Raw genomic sequence first — 16,488 nt, forward strand, 5'->3', positions numbered from 1 at the left:
ACAATTTTTTGTGGACTACGCCAGTCTCGGTCCCTTACCCATCGCACACCCCTACTATATATAGCTCTTTTCAGCTATATAATTGCATATTTATCTGTAAAGTCATCATTTATAGTAAAATATAGGTAAATATGTCGGTTCATATAGGAATTTATTAAATTTCACTTCGTACGGGGCTGCCTCCGGCAATTTCTTTATTCATGATAACAAGGCAAAGAATGTAAGTGATTTTAGGGCTCATGGCTTTTCAGCAGCGAAGAGACGGAAGTGAGAGAGATGATGAGTTTCACATTAACGGCTTTTGATACGAATAGGTGTTTCGTACGGGTCGGCGTTAGCTATGTTTTACTAATAAAGGCCCAAGAAATGTACTTTATTAGAAAGAAATAATCTCATTAGTTACTGCACTAGCAGATCTGCACTCGAAAGTTTGAAGAAAAAAATAAACTTTTAACGTCTTTGGAGCCACGCGTGTATGAAATTAAAATATAAAATTCCGATCCAACCACAATGTAAATCCCAAACTTAAATTTAATAAACAAAATTTCATAAAGGAAAAAAAAGAAAGTTTTTTTTTCTTCCGTTAGTTTTCAAACTTATATTAGGTGTATCTACAAAACATTTTACCTACAACTGAACCTACAAAAACTTTTTTAAAAAGTGAAAAAGTTCTGTATTAAAAACCGATAAATAATTTCTCGCATGTGTTACTTGCAATTTAAATATTTTATCATACACAACAATCACATCATAAACATGAAAAACATGTTTTTTTTTCGTCGTCGTCGTTGGAACAAAGTTTTTCTTTCTCTGGAAATCATTCTGTCTTCAACCGTCTTCTAAACCACTGAAAGAATTTCCTCGCTTACATGGGTTAGTGTATATCACATAATTTTCTATAGATTTTTCCTACGTATATATTCGACAACGTCGATAGCAAATCTGATAAATAGACGGTATTCCACTTCATGTGAATAAGTTAACATTCTTACTTTCATGAATAAATATATTTTTCCGAAAATAGAAAAAAGTTGTGTTCAAGTTTATTGGAAAATATGTAACTCTGGGAGGTGTGTGTGGTACTCCAACATGCATGACATTGTGCAGTACAGAAGTAGAGCTATTATGAATAGAAAAGTTGGGTGTATGAAAGCTGTGTGGTGTGTCCCTCACTTCTTCGGTGTAATGTCGCTTCGATGTCACTCCACGCAAAAGTTTCAAATTGCATTTTGTTTGGTGTGTGTGTGTATGTACGACAATCTACAAAGCGACAAGTTTCTATCATCATTTTCAATATTAGCAACGTAATATGAAAAATAAATTTTTCCACCGAAACTTTCTATTTGTGTTTTCGGTTAGTTTTTCTCGAAAGTTTTCCATCAGAACTTTCATGGGAATGTTCATTAAACGCACTCAATTTTTACAATTAGTTTTGTATTATTTACACTATCAGCATAACACTACCGACACAGTTTGTTAATGAGTAGATTATTTGTATAGATTTGTATAAAACTACATCTTTGTCACCCAGTCGCGGACGTATGTTCACCCAACAAAATTCCAGTCCATAGAATTTCTAGTCCTTCATTTGTTATCTACATTTCCCTAACTCAATATTCGATTACAACTGACAATATATATGCTCTTCAACATTTCACCAAAGGATCTCTTCCATTACGCTTCAGAGCTGCATACCATTATTCCGATGTATGTAAGAATAATGTGGATCTTTTATCCATATGAATGAGAACCATCTATGGTTTTACCCTCCCCCATTCCAAAGAGGTGAATTCATTGAACGTTGGCTTAGTATAACTAGGTTGCCAACTCAATAACTGCAACACTGTGAATGGCAGGTTACATCCAAATATTCATATTTGTGACTGAACTTAATTCAATTTTTTTTTTTGTCCAAATAATGGTACTCAAGGTACCAATCTTATGGTAGGTTTATTGAATAATAAAGTTAAAAATAACTTTAAAATTGCGAGGAGTTTGATTCAATTGGATTTGTATATTTTACTATGGAAGTGGAATGAGTGTGGCAACAAAATAGATGTTCAACCAATTTATTTTCGATCTTTGACTTTAAGTTCTAATTTCTAGGCGGAAGACTTCAATTTTAATAAATTTATATTTGATAGTTGGCTACACGTTACAGACCGCAATCATTTCACGAATAAAATTATCGAATCTGTCTCCGATAATCTCACTATTTCAACTGATTGATGCTTTTACTTCATCAGTTTTAACATACAATTTTCTATATAGAAAAACATCAGTTAAACCTCATCTTTTATGTTTCGTTTGTTGTCGCTGTCGAAAAAATATGACATGGCGGTGCGTAAAAGGGTATATCTGATGCGCCTTAACCAGGAAACCTCTCAAGTAGTTTTCGAACCTTGATCAAACATTTTAAACTTTGACTAGGAATTGTCGACTTCGGTCGGATATAAACATCTTCGAAACTCTTCTAATATCTCGACTAATACGTATGATTCCAAAATCAAAAATTTGTAAATCTACTTCGATCGCTACCAAGTCTTTTACTTCATTAGTTTTAACATAAATTTTTCTATCACATCAAATTGGCCAGATAGCATCGCTTAGTCTTACCGTCGCTGTCTCAACAACAGATGAGATAGCCAAATTGTATTTTTTTAATGTAACTGATTCAATACAAGAAATTTTACAGTGGTCATCTTACTAACCATTGTGCTCTTAATACCACTCGAGAATCCAATTTAAAACAAATAACATTTATGTGTGCATTGTACATGTAACTCTTAGTCAAAATTAACATTATTATTATCCACAATAAAAAGCGACCAATCAAAGAACACTCAACATTCCTTAGTGCATATAAACATATGTTCAACACGCATATAATACGATACATTCGAACGATTCCCCTTCTTCGCCTTTGCTTTGCTACACATTTTCGTAATATGGCATTTCAATGTGAACCACGCGTTCATTCAGAGAGTTTGCAGAAAGTTTATGCTCCCCATGAGCATCAGTCATTCTCTTCTTCGTTTTCGTTTCCCATTCTTCACTCTCTTTCTGTCGTAATGGTTTTTACCCACTCTTCGTAAGGAAATCCCCAGTCTCCTGTTTTGTATTTTACATTTTATTTATGCAGAGAATACGACTCGCAGCAAGTAACATTCAACGACACTTTTCAGTTGTTAGTCGATATTCGGTGCTAGATACGTGACATTCTACGTTCTCGAATGCTCAGAAAGCAAAGATTTCAGTGTCGAAACTATGAATAAAAAGTTATCTTCTCGTTCAGATTTGTTGAATTGAATTTGATTGGAAAATAGTTAGTCTTTTTTTTAAAAAAAAGGAACCTTATGCTGTCCTTCAACATAAAGGTCTGCTAAAGCAAAAACTTAATTAAATTCATACATCGTTTTTGTGCGATAACAACGGTTGATTAAATAAACTCTAACACGGCAGTGCTTAATAAAACCGTAGAATATATTTCCGTAAACCACATAAACATCGTAAATTTCAAATAACAAGAAGGAAAAAAAACTAACAAAACTCGTAGCGAATTTATTGTATACCGTGTATGCTTATACCAAAAAGCTCGCAAATCGATTACGTTTTTTTAATAAAAGGCCAAAGTTCAAGGTGTCTGTACACCATGTGAATGGACTTTGATATGCAAAACAATTCAAACAATTTATCGTCCTTCTCTCTTTGGCAAAAAAGAAGTTTTTTTTTGCTATGAACGACTAAATGATGTCCTTTTTGAGTGAAAAGGTGTTTATTGTCTGATTACTTTGTACAATTTTGTCGTTTTGTTGTCATTGTACTGGAAGCTTTTCGACGAAAAACTTTTTTTTTAAGTTAAACCGTCACGAATAGGTCTTTCAGACAGTAATTGTAAATTATTCTGATAAAAGCACAGACCGAACCAGAGAGCCAGAGACAAGGTGAAATAAATGTTATTTTAATGCGGCCAATGGTGGAATAAAAGTTTTTCATTTTATGAATTTTCTCGGTTTTCATATTTATGCAGAAAAAAAATATAAATAAACGAAATTGCCGAGTGTATTACCATTTGTCTCGCGTGATTGAGCAATTGTAGTAATTACATGGTTTTAACGTTGTTTTAAAAGGGTTCGTAAAAGTGATATTCGAAATAATACTTTTCTTTTGTGCGCGCGAGATAGGCTCGTGTCGAATAATATTCTTTTTATAGTAAGTTCATTTGGCGGTTTATTTCCTCCGCACTAATGAAGGTAAAATTAAATAATTCAACTTAAGCAAAGAATAATAAAGAGATACAATACTATTTTACGGGAAAAAAAAAGGATCGTGCATGTGCTATTTAAACGTCAGAAGTATAACATAAAATAACATAAGTGTGGAGCATATATACATACATAAAATACGCCGAGGGAACATAAGGATTACCAGTTTATAAAGGGATATAATTAATGAAAGGTAAGATAACGTCTAGATGTGTATATATATATTCGTACATAAAAGTTTCTGTTTTACCACCTTTATTTATAGGCCTTTCCGTACACACATTATATTAAAACGTGTAAGCACAATAGGGAAAAATTGTTTTCGTTCGGTGTCAACGGGGAAAATGTATAAGAAAATTATTCAGAATTTTAACGAGAAAATTGCTAAAATATAATTAGATTTTGTTGTGGGCTTTACTTAATATTATTATTATTAGAGAGCTTTCGGTGTTCTTTATATTATAACTTCCCTGTGCCGTTATACTTTCCACATATATATAGGTGTATCTATTCGAACATTTGGGCTCGGTAAATTGATTTATTTTTATGGTGGAATAATTATAATTTCAGGGGAATTTCAAAGATTTTTCACTTGCATTTTTTATTCTGGTTAATTGCTTTACAACCTTTTGTCTTTGGGTGTTTTCACGTTTAGCATTTTACGATAGATTTTCATCATATTATTTGAAGAATGATATCATGAATTCTTCAGATAAACTCGCCGACAAGGGTTCGTCGGAGGGATAGTCGAATCAGAGGGATGATTAGATTCATTTTTCTGTTTTAAGTTTTAGACAATGGGGACGTTTTGCTTTCCTCATTTTTTTTTTTTTTAATTTAAATGACTGATATTAAATTGAGGTAACAACTGAGTTCAGTTAAATCATTTAGAAAATTGTTAGTAGTTTGAATCCTCGAATCTTGATAATAAATTTTCGAACGAATCTCTAGACTTTGACAAACATTTGATGACTATGACTGATCCTCGAATTAGTCAAAATAAGCTGTCAGAAGTTCAAAGCGAAAATTTCTTACTCCTGAAATATAAGAAATTGCGTGAATAGCTCGTATAATGTAATCACTGTAATTCATCAATGTAATCACTGTATCACTGAATCTATTACTTCAATTGTTCGATGCATCGATTAATTTTTTATACGAAATCTTTTACTTTATTTCTTATGGCATGCTGTTTGCTGTATAAGACCAAATCTATTGAAGGAATTCGCTAATTATTTTTGGTTGAGGTTGTCTATAACAGATGTCTAGTCGATTCTAAAAATATGAAAACTTCTATTACATGCTTTGCGTGGTTGCTGGTCATATCGAATGAATTCCATGTCGAAATTTATTTCAGCTTACTTTCATCCCATCAGTGGAACCTTCAGACCAAACAAAATAAGATTCTAGTTTGATGGTTCTGCTGCTTAAAAAACCATTCTTAAAATGACTTGCATTCGTTTTTCCGTTCTTTTTGCATTCCATTCACCTCAGGCCCGAAGTCAACCATTTAATAATTTCATTTATCGTTTTGCCTGCGGTTCCAGAAAGAGATACCTCAAGTATATAATGCACTGAAAACGATGAATTTCGAACAATTATTTCTCTTTCCGCAAACTTTTCAGAATGCGAACCGTCTCATGCAAATCAGTATAGCCTTCGTCTTCGTCGACGTTAAAACGTATTCTTAACTTTTGATTTTGATAGATTTTACATCTCGGGGTTCAATTAATGAATGTTTATCAGACGGACTTTTTTTCCGTATACGGCTAACTCCAGCAGCTATCTCTGGGAACTTCTGGGAATTTTAAAAAATTCACAAGAAATTCACCAGAGTTTTTTTGTTGTTCTGATGTTCCATTTAATTTTGTAAGATTCTGAGTAACGTGGATTGCTGCTGGAATAAGCCATATACACTTTTACAATACCGATCATCCGTTTTTATCAGAAAGGAATGAAGGGAATGGCGAAAATTTGCGACGTTTTGTATTTGCACGATCCGGTTGAAATGTTTTAGTGAATTTGTTTTCAGTTTCGTTTTCGACTCAACACAAAAGGGCCAAATGTACCATAAAATCATTTAATAAACTTCGGTACACTTAAGTTTGCCTGTCTCAAAGTCAAGAAAAAGTTTCACGAAAAAAAACAAGTTTATTGTCTTGAAAAGTAAAATCACATTTGCATACAGTCTTCGGAATGCTTAACTCTAACGTTGACCTGTTCCACTAAAGTTCAATGCCTTGAAATTTAACACAACATGAAACATGAGACTTGACACACAAAACAAGTAGCAATATTAAATAAAAAGTGTCTGAACTTTGTGCATTCAAGCTGTAACTTAGACACAGGAGGCAAAAAATAAAAAATAACGAAACGAACTTGAGAACGGTATCAACTTTTAATTTTGAAACAAATCAAACAAATTTTTTTCTTTTCTGTTTCGCATTAAGCGATACGGTTCCATAGCTGATTTTAATTCAATTAAAAAGAATTCGTTTCAAAGAAAATGGGAGAAAAAAGGGGAAAGAAATCAAATAAAAAGAAATAAATAAATTGCAAAACAGGTTTTTTTTTACAACATTCAATTTTAAGATTTAGATAGCGTACTGTAGCATACGCATGATATAACTTATATATATCTGGTTGATGCACAATTTATATAATTATTTTTTAAGCTCCTGTTCAACGACGTTAATTAACAAACACTTGAGACATCCTTTTACTCTTCTGTGTTATTACGGTTCCAGAAAAAAAAATCATTTTACATCAGTAACTAAAAAAAGATTCATCGCCGCTGATAAAAAATATCATGAAAACGGATATATCGTCGTTTAACGTGTTTTGCATACAAAAATTCCCTCACATCGAAAAACGATAATTTTTGTTCTCGTACGAAGCACTGCAGGCATATAGGATTGATACGCCGTTGTCAAAATGCAGCTTGGAATTCTGAGCAAAGCGTTGACCTATGCCAAAAGATACCAAATTCACAAAAAAAAATTGTCCATCCATCCATTCGTCACTTACTCACTCGATTTTAATTTTTCTTTTTAATTTAATGGAAGAATTGACCCAAAAAACTATGATTAACCTGTTACAGATGGCAAGCAATATTATAATCGGGTCTATTACTTCCGTCGGTCAAAGTAGGTTGATTTCAAATCTTGTACTTCATTTTTTTAACATACATTTTACTGTACAAAGGACCATATTACCCAGAGCTTGTCATTATTTTTTGTCGTCGTTATCGATAACAGATGAATAGCCGTATGTGACAGGTTCAGTTCAGACTGAAAAGTTTAATGAGAAAATCAGTTTGATGGATCTTGAGCATGTTTTGTAGTGGGGCCAAATCTGCAATTTGACATTGGAAGCTTGAGTGGAGATAGTAGAAGTTTTTTGACGTGTAAAAATTAAGAATGTAATTCTGTTTCAACAGCATTACGAAGGACGTGCTTTCATAGTTTACTTCTACGGCGTACACTTTCTGTTTTTTTTTTTACTGCAGTTGGTATACTAAGGTACGCTAGTACTAAATATTCAGGTTTGTACGGGGCTAGCGTCTGCTACAATGTCAACGAGAGCTATATTTTTTTTGAATTTCATATTTTGTTTGAAATACGTTTTCAATCTTTTTTTCTTCTTATTTTATTTGTGCATGTTGTTCCTTCACATTCATTTCAATACGAATCGGTATTCTTCGTTGTTTTATTCTGTGATAGTGCACACGAGAGACTGAGTTTCATGATGATAATGATGATGACGGATCATTGATGCATGCATTAAAAGCGTTGCTATATACATATTTGCCTAGCTAACTAAAATAACCAACGAAAAATTTGTTGCAATATTCGAAGTAGAGATGTGCGGGCCGCCCGAAATTCGCCTACCCGACCCGGCCCAGCCCGGCCCGTCCGGGTTTGGGTCCGGGTTTCAAAAATTAGTCGGGCTCGGGCGGGTTCGGGTTTCAAAAACAAAGATTCGGGTTGCCCGGGAATTTCGGACTTTTAAAAAAATCAGAACGTTCAGGTTCAGTTCAGGCTAAACTTACATTTAAGCGTCTGGAATATTGTTAATGTTAATAATGTTAATTGTGATGGAGACTTAAAGAAAACTTTTTTTTTTCAATGATCTGTTAAGAGATTCAACTTTCATTGTCATTCGAACATTTTGAATTTAAAGAGAATTAGGCTCTATCATGGAGACTTTCCAATAACTACATAGAATTCTCACAGAGGTAGACACTGTAAACACTGAAAAAGGTTTTAATTATGCCATTATTGCATGACTGTCAATAAAATTCGGTCTTTCTGGCTAGTCATATTTTATGGATGATACGTGAATTACGTAATCTGAATTTTTTTCATAAAATTATGAAAAAAATCATTATTTGTGCAATTTAATTTAAATAATAACATAATTAATGCGCTAAGCGCAATCTGAAAAGGTAAACATATTTGTGATCAATGATCACTGATCATCATGTGATATGAATGAAAATCTTTACAGCATTGGGCAAGGATATAAATGTTAGGCTAACCTGTGATTTTGTGAAATATGTTTGGTTTAAATGCCGATCAACTTTTTGTAATTTTTAATATGGGCAATAAAAAAAAATCAATGTTGTGTTTGTATATACTCGTCATCGTCCGTTAACCCTTGTGTATTTCTACGTCTTAGTTTGATGAATTTGATGAATCATCAATTTTACTGTATTATTTATAGAACCAATGAAAACGACCAAGAGTAGTCGATATCGAGGCTCCCAAGTCATTATCTGAATTTGATTTTAAAAAAATTCGTTGATTTCACAGATAAATTTGATTTGTTGGAATTCTGGCGCGACCACGGTAAACACTTTCCGGTCGTACAAAAAATTGCAATGCGTGTTTTGGCAGTACCAGCGTCAGAGATCACAGCGGAGAGGGTTTTTTCAGGGGCGGGATACGCAATGAATCCCCGACGAACTTTGCTGGATATCGATACTTTATCGGACACCATTTTCGTCCAGCAAAATCTCACCCATTTAAAAAAAGACTGATACGGTTTCGCTTATGTTGATTTTTCATAATTTTTTTTGTAAAATGACTGTAACTGATTCGATACAGGTAAACTTCCTTTAAATTTAATTTGTCATCTTTTTCTTGTGAAATTGAAAGATAAAGAGATCAAATAAATATTGTATTGGATGTCAGGTCAGATGCGGACACTTATTTTTGTTCAAATATAACAATTTTAGGTTTTTTCGTTCATTTAAAAAATACGGGCCGAGTTGGGCCGGGCCGGGTCTTACTTAGAAATTCTCGGGTCGGGTCGGGCTCGGGTTCAAAAAATTGGATCGGGCCGGGTCGGGTTGGGTATTGAAAAAAGGTCGGCCCGCTCATCTCTAATTCGAAGCCAATGTCGAAATGGCAATATTGGTAACATGATTTGATCACGTATATTTTGTGATTTGATAGCCATAAAATCATTTGTGTAACGTTCTCCGGCTCCGATGTACATTATGCGGGATCGTGTTGTATCAACACAGTCTGTTTGACGACTATAAAAATGCAATTTAAAAGTCTCAGCACAACAATTAGCGAACAAACAAAAGAATTTAAAATGATTTTGTTATGGGAGAAGTTTTTGTTTGTTCTGAAATTGAAACATTCGGTTCGTTCGGAATATACGGCAAGCAATAGCGAAGACTTAAGTTTATGATAGTTATAGTGCAAATATTATGTTGCTTTTAGCAGTCGTTCCAGTTGTTTGTGTGTTTGATTACTTATAATTGGACCACGTCAGCATCAGCATTCTGCAATATCATAAAAATGTTGCTACGTTGAGATTGTGCTGTGTACGGTGTACGGTCGGTTTTGTTGTTGACTCAACCATGTTCAGACATTTTACGCAAATATTTCTTCCGTTTTGCTTTTATCATAATAACGAGAGAGATATTAGCGATTTTATGGTCCTTTGAAGTATCTGTATCATTCAAAGAGCCGCTTCATTCCACCGAAATTCAATCATTTCCAGCTACAGTTCAAGTTGCAGCGCATATACCCGTCGGGATATGAGCAAAAATATTACGGTCGGGGATAGGACTTAAGGTTAACGATTGTAGTTATAAGTGTTGTTGGGTTTTGTTGGGAAAATGTTCTTTGAATAAACCATTTGATCAGCATATGTTATCGATGATGTCGGTAAAAATAAAAGTCAAACTCCGACTAATTTGAACCTAAAAAGCAAAATATATTTGTTAAAAGAATTGAAGTAAAAGATTTCGCTTCAACGTTTTGAAACCTATTAGATCAAAAGAAGTAACAGATTCGATAGCTACACTGCCTATAAAATGTTAAATTTGGCATTTTTTTATTACTTTAATGGACGTTTCAAGGCCGAAGAATGAGAGAAGAATTCATATGTAGGTGCTGAGTCACGCTGCTTCCAATGATTGTTCAATCACCACATAATGGCTACACGGGCCAAGATATGGGAATTAAGTAAATGTAAAACCTGCGTATGTTGACCACCCTCTGTAAGTTGACAGCTTTTCTCAGTCCCAATGATTTGTTTGTTGTTTTTTTTTTGCAAAGTGGTAGAATTTTCCCTAATTAACTTATTCAAACAAAAAAAAATATAAAAACGAGAAATGAAAAGGAAAACCTGTGTAACCCGAGTAACTTGATCGAATTTTCCGGTCCCACGAGGTGGTGAACTTATACAGGTTTTACAGTAACATCAAAATGGAGCCAGCACCAATAGTCGGACACCTATTGTTCTTTCATTATGATAAACTTTTTGATTGATTTTTTGAATGAACAAAAGAACAATAGATATCCGTCTACTGGTCCCACCACCACCACACATTCACTAACTAAGAACACAATACGTATATGTTGGCTATGTAATTTCTCTCACACCCAGAGATCAATGCAAAATCATAACCCGTACTCGTCCGTATACAATTGAATTAGGATATGATATTTTATAGATATAATAACGAAATGCAGTTTATCGACAGACAAAATCATAAAGACATGATGTGCCAACTTCGACAATATGTGATTGTATCTCCCAAAAAAAGAAAACTAAACGCATAAAAGATGTCATAAAAAGTCATAGTACTCGAAACGTCGGGCATAGTCCCTCTCCGCAGAGGAAGCCCAGAAATGTATGACAGAAGTTTTATGATTTCTTTCCGAAATTTGATTTTCATTTTTATTCTTTTCCTCTCAAAATATTATCAATAACTTCCACCACATATATTATACACAAACATTAAATAACATTTATGAGAGGGTGGGTTTATCACGCCATGCATTACATCAACATAGGAGAGAAAACTTTCGAAACAATAATAAAAAAGAGAAGCAACAGAAAAACAATATTCAAAACCGAATACGATTTCCTTTTTTACAATTCCCATAAATATTTCATTTTTCTATTTCAAAGTCTTTAATCATAATAAGTAAACTACTTAAATAAATTTGAATATTTTATTTCCCGTAAAATTAGTATTTTCTCGGACACGCCCAATAAACTTAAAGTGGTTTTTTTTTTTGAAAAAAACGTTTGGGGGCAACAAAATAAATGGTTCTTTATACAGTCAAAATGTGCCGTCGTGTGTATCTCAACAATTTTTTTTTCTTTCGAATACTCTCTCTCCTAGCATCAGCATACCAAAATATGTTTCATGATATTTGATATTTCCTTACGTACAGTATATACAAACATAATATTCACTCTCTCCGGGTATATTTCGTCGAAATAAGTCTACTGTCTTCCCTATTTTTCGGAACATAAGTATATTTCACGGAAACCAAACGTCACCCCAAATAATGTATGTTGTTTTTATTTTTTATTTATTCTCCTCGTCATCATAACTTGACTCATAACACTATACATAAATAATAATTCAAACACATCTCTCTCTCCTTCATCGTTACATCATATGTGTGTAATGTACACCATATATCGACTTTCATAGAAATTGTATAATATGGCGAAGTTCTAGGCTCGTTGGATGCTAAAATGCTAAATTATGCGCATAACAATTTTTTGTTGTTGTATATTTGGAATTGGAAAAGCTGTAACTGAGTTAATTAATTCATTTCGTGAAATAAAAATCTCTAATAAATATGTATTTCATATAGTGCCATACTTTTGTGAAAGCAGAGAGTGCCTATTATCATGAACATGTACGGATCATGACTGGATTTTTGAGGAAATAATATTAATAATGATGAAATGGCTGTTCCGACTCCTTTAGTCTGCAGTGGGTAAGATAAGTGGCGTTCCATCAACTCATTTTCTTCGTAATTACTTTCGAGAGAAGTGAGGCGACCAAAAAATATTAATGTTTGACCGTATTATCACATCATTGAATCTATTACTTCTATTATTTAACAATTCTTAATTTTTCTCTTCATTATTTCGAACACATATTTTTCCATAAATGGGAACGCTTACACGTAAGAATCGATTGCTTGTTGTCATCTTATTTAATAACAGATGAATTTCCGTTGAATGTATGTAACAAGAATATTATCCATTAGATATCTGATCTCAGCCAAACCAATCTTATAATCAACTCGAGAAAGTATTATTGTTCCATGGCTATATTCTCTCTACTTCAGATACTCGCTGTGAAGTATTGGTGGTTCTTCTGTAGTCCATGTTGCGTTAAAACTTGTTCGTCTTTGTTACGGTCCAACGAAAAAGTGTTAGAATGCCACATATCATTCCCATTTCCCATTCAGGTTTGCTTTATCGGGATGACAAATCTTTAGACGCTTCATCTCAGTATTCTGTTGCAAAAAAATGACAAAAAAGAGTTGAAAATTGTTCACTTTGTCTCCCGGGAATTGCGGGAATCGTTAATAATTTTCACAGTGGCTCGTCAATAACGATGGGTACAATGCCACATTTGAAAAAATGAAAATTGAACTTGCGAAGATTGTTTATGAAATGGACAATATGAATATGAATGGATAGTATGAACGTATTCACATTTTTAAAGACCCCCCTTTTCGGAATTATTTTACGTAAAACGTTCTTTACGTCGGTTACATAAAGAGTCAGGGTGACAATATTTACCCTGTAACTGTGAGTAAATCTCTGAATCAATCGTAAGAAAACAATAAGAATCTCAATTTTACAGCTAAATAAGCATAAAAATAACAGAAACATACACTTTTCGACAACTTTTGACTGTTCTGGGCCTGGATATGGCACATTGGTCACATTTCTTGGATTGAAATGTTTTTTATGAGTGCCACAACAAAATTACTAATCAAATGTAAAAATGTGAATAAATGCAACTCCCAGGATATCTACATTATCTGCTAAAGCTGTATTTTCTGCATGTTGCGCACTAGCTGTGGCAGTGAAGACAAATCTACTTGCTTCAATTTAGATTTTCAACTGGTATTTGTCAGTGAAGTGGCATAAGTAATGTGTCAGGACCCACCTGTGTCAGGACCCACCTATCCTCAAATTATCAAATTTCTTTTCTCGAGAATGGGCCCTGTCCAATTTCATGTTGATTGTTTCGGTAATCAATTAATTATAAAAACAATAATGACCTTTTACATTGTGCAATAACACCACAGGCTACACGTGTCGTAATATTAAAATTTAGCTACGACAATGAGAAGATTATCTATGATGACAATCTCATATATGGAAATAAAGTACAATACTGAGAAACGGGACCTATAGTCAAAATTGAAAACTCTACTCCGCAAGCATAACAATGAATCAAAAATTAATCGTCTGACGGACATTACAAAATGCCTATCCCAAAAAAAAGTAATAATAATTTCAACATCGTCGCTTTATCGATAAATAATTGATTGTACATTCAATACATGAATATTGAAAAGACTCATAAAAATCGATGGAATTATTGAATATAACAATCGAATATAAAATCACTAATAATGAGCAAAAGGTAAATATGTTTGGATGGGACTAGTCATTAAAAATTTAATACTTCGATTATATCCCTCCAATAAACCGTAGTAAAGAAGACGAAGACGAAGCAAAAATTAAAAATTTAACGCGTGATTAGAATACCTTAATTAATTAATACAACAATTTACTGCTTAACAACTCGGGTATTAGCATAAAATATATTTATATATTGGCAAGCCAGATTCAACATCCAAGCCCGCGGCAACGCAAAACCATGGTATAATGTCAGAATATTATAGGAATACTAGGAACGAAAGAATACAGCATCTTAATTTAAATTTCTGCTATTCGCGCGCTCGCAACAAAATACTTAACGTTACACCGAGTGATGCGAGAGATAAGTTTCAAAAAGTTTTTAAATGAGATCAAATTAAAATATCGAAATACATAATCGTAATAACCATAAAAAGCTTTTATAGTGATTTGTATTTGTTGCACAGAGCACTTCTACACGTTTAGTTGGTTCGAATAAAACGTCTATTTTACGGGCAAAAAAAGAGAACTAAACCACACAATATACACACTACACACAATATCAGGTAAAATGTATACGTGTTTCGCTTTCAAGCATTTTAATACGCTGTTCGTGCACGAAATCAATAATTAAAAATTCTATGATAATAACCGATATAATCTTTTTTTTTCTTTCTCTCTCTTTGGTACAAAAGGTATATGTGGTACACTATATGCCTGCCGTTCCATTGAATATTAGGTAATGGAATTTTCAATGATTTTCAAATAAAGATGAAGGAGGTTTAACCAATATTATATATATAATAATAGAAGCTTACCGAGCAGCTACGCGTATGTGGAATAATGTGGAATAAAATGTGTTTGAACGAAAAATCTTTTAACAAAACATTGTTTACGTTGTTCTATTATAACCGTGTATAACCGAACGAAAACAATGTAAAATGATACCCAACAACCACAGTGTTATTACCAAGAAATAGTATTACCTATTTAATGTTTCAAAACCATATCGTAACCGCATACTTGTTATTAATAATAAATAACAAAACTGAACCGCACCGAGGTATATGTACGAAGCAATTTTCCATAACTAAAGAGGGACCACCACAGAGAATTATAGGCTAAAAGCTTAAACAAGAAAGCAAACGAAAAACAAATGTTTTATCATAGTCGGATGAAATACGCAAAACGATTAGACGGATATTGTTATACATATACCGTATTGTAGTGAAATACCGAAAAATAACGAATGCTTTACGTTATATTATACACAACATAGAAATGTATGTTTACGTTAAATGCAAAGAAATCTCAACATTAATTTCATTTATAGATAAATTGTTGGATATTTGCTATAATAGGTTTTCTTCTCTCGGTACAATTTCATAAAACGACTTATGGATTCCTTATCTCTTTAATGTCAATAGGCTAAAGTCATATTGAATTTCGTTTCGTTTTGATTCTTCCTTTTCTCCTTATACATTTTTCGAATATATATATCTACAGCGCACACATCTCGAATATACACACACAATATTCCCATATGAAATAAATGGATGGTTGTTATACGATATATATCTGTTGACCCTGTCATAATAAAATGTTTGTGTCTTCCTATTATGGCGACGACAACAACACAATTTAACACAAGAAATTTTTAGTTCCCATTTCCTAGCCCATTTCAAATATACGACGACGTAGGAGAGAGAAAAAAAAACGAGAATTGTGGTGATAATGTTATCAACGACTTGTTAAACATTTTTTTCGAATAAAATTTATTGAAACGATTTTTTGTTGCTCTTCGGGTATATGTAATAACAATTCTAAGTAATAAGCGTATTCGTTCAAGTGTAAACAGTTGTAATTGTTATCTGGAAAAGAAAAGTGCATTTATATGTAGGTTGAATGCCCTACAGGCAGCGTTGACAAATAATATTTTGAGTTTTTGATATTTTTTAGTGTGATGTAGAACATGTTAGTCGAAATATTAACCGTTTTAATGTTACCAGTAGTGGAAGAAATTATGCCCACAGCAATACGAAATTCTTCGTGTCTCTGCAACAAATATTCAACCAGAATTTCCAAGGTAAATTAGTGAGGAGGTAATGCCATTCAGACGCGCGGCCCAGCACATAAGTTCGATGCCAATGACATCTTTTTTTTTAATCTAGTCAGAACCTGTTGGAATTTCACGGATTCCAATCCGAACTTCAAAAAAAAAACTCAGATGTTCACACTTTGAACGTTTATTAGAGAGTGCCTAGTTCTATCAAAGCATTTATACCTAATT

At 33.2% G+C, this 16,488-nt stretch overlaps 1 protein-coding gene across 1 annotated transcript in view; it reads left to right on the forward strand.

Moving 5' to 3' along the window:
• The first annotated feature begins 3,196 nt into the window (after positions 1-3,196).
• LOC119071742 (leucine-rich repeat-containing G-protein coupled receptor 5-like) overlaps positions 3,197-16,488 on the forward strand; it is a 173,783-nt gene continuing 160,491 nt past the window's right edge. Inside the window, exon 1 of the mRNA XM_037176774.1 lies at positions 3,197-4,458. The gene's annotated coding sequence lies outside the window, so the exon portion shown is untranslated. The remainder of the gene's footprint in view (positions 4,459-16,488) is intronic.

The sequence above is a fragment of the Bradysia coprophila genome (assembly GCF_014529535.1).
Source record: "Bradysia coprophila strain Holo2 chromosome IV unlocalized genomic scaffold, BU_Bcop_v1 contig_5, whole genome shotgun sequence".
Taxonomy (NCBI): Eukaryota; Metazoa; Arthropoda; class Insecta; order Diptera; family Sciaridae; genus Bradysia; species Bradysia coprophila.